Raw genomic sequence first — 3357 nt, forward strand, 5'->3', positions numbered from 1 at the left:
GAGGCCATTCGGCCCATCGAGCCTGCACCGACCACAATCCCACCCAGGCCCTATCCCGAACCCATGCATTTACCCCAGCGAGTCCACCTGACACTAGGATCAACTTAGCACGGCCAATCCACCGAACCCTCACATCTTTTGGAGTGCAGGAGGAAACCGGAGCACCCGGAGGAAACCCACGCAGACACGAGGAGAATGTGCAGACTCTGCACAGACAGTGACCCGAGCCGGGAATCGAGCCCGGGTCTCTGGAGCTGTGAGGCAGCAGCGCTAACCACTGTGCCACCGTGCTGCCCTCTTTCTGTGCTGGGTAAATGAATGGGAGAGGCGATGGCCTACTGGTATTATCGCTGGACTATTAATCCAGAGACTCAGCTAATGTTCTGGGGACCCGGGTTCGAATCCCGCCACGGCAGATGGTGGAATTTGAACTCAATAAAAAATATTTGGAATTAAGAATCTACTGATGACCCATTGTCGGAAAAACCCATCTGGTTCCCTTTAGGGAAGGAAATCTGCCGTCCTTACCCGGTCTGGCCTACATGTGACTCCAGAGCCACAGCAATGTGGTTGACACTTGGGCAACTAGGGATGGGCAATAAACACTGGCCCAGCCAGCGACACCCATGTCCCACGAATAAGAAAATGAAACGCCATCGTCTTACTGTAGAAAATACTTTTATTAATTACATGGAGTATAATTTATTAGACAAAGGTAGTCAAACAGTAACAGTAACATTCCAATTTAGCAGCATTCCAATGACACAGGGACAGTTTTGTCACAGTGTCTCATCCACTCACAAGGGGGGAGCAACTGGAAACAGCAGCGAGAGAGAGGGGGAGCGAGAGAGAGAGAGAGAGGGAACAAGAGAGAGAGAGAGGGAATGAGAGAGAGAGAGAGGGAACGAGAGAGAGAGAGGGAACGAGAGAGAGAGAGGGAACAAGAGAGAGAGAGGGAATGAGAGAGAGAGAGGGAACGAGAGAGAGAGAGGGAACGAGAGAGAGAGAGGGAATGAGAGAGAGAGAGGGAACGAGAGAGAGAGAGGGAACGAGAGAGAGAGAGAGAGAGGGAATGAGAGAGAGAGAGAGAGAGAGAGGGAACAAGAGAGAGAGAGGGAATGAGAGAGAGAGAGAGGGGACAAGAGAGAGAGAGAGGGAATGAGAGAGAGAGAGGGAACGAGAGAGAGAGAGGGAACGAGAGAGAGAGAGAGAGGGAATGAGAGAGAGAGAGAGAGAGAATGAGAGAGGGAGAGGGAACGAGAGAGAGGGGGGGAATGAGAGAGAGAGGGAATGAGAGAGAGAGGGAATGAGAGAGGGAATGAACGAGGGAGAGGGAACGAGAGAGAGAGAGGGAAAGAGAGAGTGAGGGAATGAGAGAGAGTGAGAGAGGGCATGAGAGAGAGAGAGGAAACGAGAGAGAGGGAACGAGAGAGAGAAAGGGAGTGAGAAGGAGAGAGAGAGCAAGAGAGAGAGGGAGCGAGAGCGAACAAGAGAGGTGGAGAGGGATCGCGGGAGAGAGGGAACGAGAGAGAGAAAGGGAGGGAATGTGAGAGAGAGAGAGAGAGAGGGAACGAGAGAGAGAGAGAGGGAATGAGAGAGAGAGAGAGGGAACGAGAGAGAGAAAGAGGGAGTGAGAAGGAGAGAGAGAGCAAGAGAGAGAGGGAGTGAGAGAGAACAAGGGAAGTGGAGAGGGATCGAGAGAGAGAGGGAACGAGAGAGAGAGAGCGAACAAGAGAGTGAGAGGGGGAACGAGAGAGAGAGCGAGAGAGAGGGGGAATGAGAGAGAGCGAGAGAGGGAATGAGAGAGAGAGAAGGAACGAGAGAGAGAGCGAGAGAGAGAGGGAGTGAGAGAGAGACAGAGGGAACGAGAGAGAGAGAGAGAATGAGAGAGAGAGGGGGAGTGAGAAAGAGAGAGAGAAAGAGCAAGAGAGAGAGGGAGCGAGAGAGAACAAGAGAGGTAGAGAGGGATCGCAAGAGAGAGGGAATGAGAGAGAGAGAGAGATAACAAGAGAGTGAGAGGGGGAACGAGAGAGAAAGCGAGAGAGAGGGAACGAGAGAGAGAGGGAATGAGACAGAGAGGGAATGAGAGAGACAGAGAGGGAATGAGAGAGAGAGAGAGGGAACGAGAGAGGGGACAAGAGAGAGCGAGGGAATGAGAGAGAGAGGGAACGAGAGAGAGAGTGAAAGAGAGAGAGAAAGAGAGAGACAGAACGAGAGAGAGAGAGAGTCAGTCCCTATCTCTCAATCCCCACTGTCTCCACATTAACTGTCTGGCCATGTCTGATAGTCTGTGCCTCATCTGATCCGTGACACACCAGGGTGTGGAGTTAACGTCATCTCATTTATCAGACCCAGGCTCTGTGTTGGGGTTTGGGAACACGGTTCAAATCCCTGGGGCCACAGACTGGCAATTTCAATTTCATTCCAAATTTCCTTCAAACTCTCTCACAGGCCCGTGGACATTGCAAGCTTTTCTGTTAACCAATCCCTGATCGCCCCTTGAGAAGGTGGTGGGTGAGCTGCCATCTTGAACCCGTGTGGTGTAGGTACACCCACAGTGCTGTTAGGGAGGGAGTTCCAGGATTGTTATTGGACATCAGTCAGTCCGTGTGGTGTAGGTACACCCACAGTGCTGTTAGGGAGGGAGTTCCAGGATTGTTATTGGACATCAGTCAGTCCGTGTGGTGTAGGTACACCCACAGTGCTGTTACGGAGGGAGTTCCAGGATTGTTATTGGACATCAGTCAGTCCGTGTGGTGTAGGTACACCCACAGTGCTGTTAGGGAGGGAGTTCCAGGATTGTTATTGGACATCAGTCAGTCCGTGTGGTGTAGGTACACCCACCGTGCTGTTAGGGAGGGAGTTCCAGGATTGTTATTGGACATCAGTCAGTCCGTGTGGTGTAGGTACACCCACAGTGCTGTTAGGGAGGGAGTTCCAGGATTGTTATTGGACATCAGTCAGTCCGTGTGGTGTAGGTACACCCACAGTGCTGTTAGGGTGGGAGTTCCAGGATTGTTATTGGACATCAGTCAGTCTGTGTGGTGTAGGTACACCCACAGTGCTGTTAGGGAGGGAGTTCCAGGATTGTTATTGGACATCAGTCAGTCCGTGTGGTGTAGGTACACCCACAGTGCTGTTAGGGAGGGAGTTCCAGGATTGTTATTGGACATCAGTCAGTCCGTGTGGTGTAGGTACACCCACAGTGCTGTTAGGGAGGGAGTTCCAGGATTGTTATTGGACATCAGTCAGTCCGTGCGGTGTAGGTACACCCACAGTGCTGTTAGGGTGGGAGTTCCAGGATTGTTATTGGACATCAGTCAGTCCGTGTGGTGTAGGTACACCCACAGTGCTGTT

This window comes from Mustelus asterias, unplaced genomic scaffold, assembly GCF_964213995.1.
Source record: "Mustelus asterias unplaced genomic scaffold, sMusAst1.hap1.1 HAP1_SCAFFOLD_2976, whole genome shotgun sequence".
NCBI lineage: Eukaryota > Metazoa > Chordata > Chondrichthyes > Carcharhiniformes > Triakidae > Mustelus > Mustelus asterias.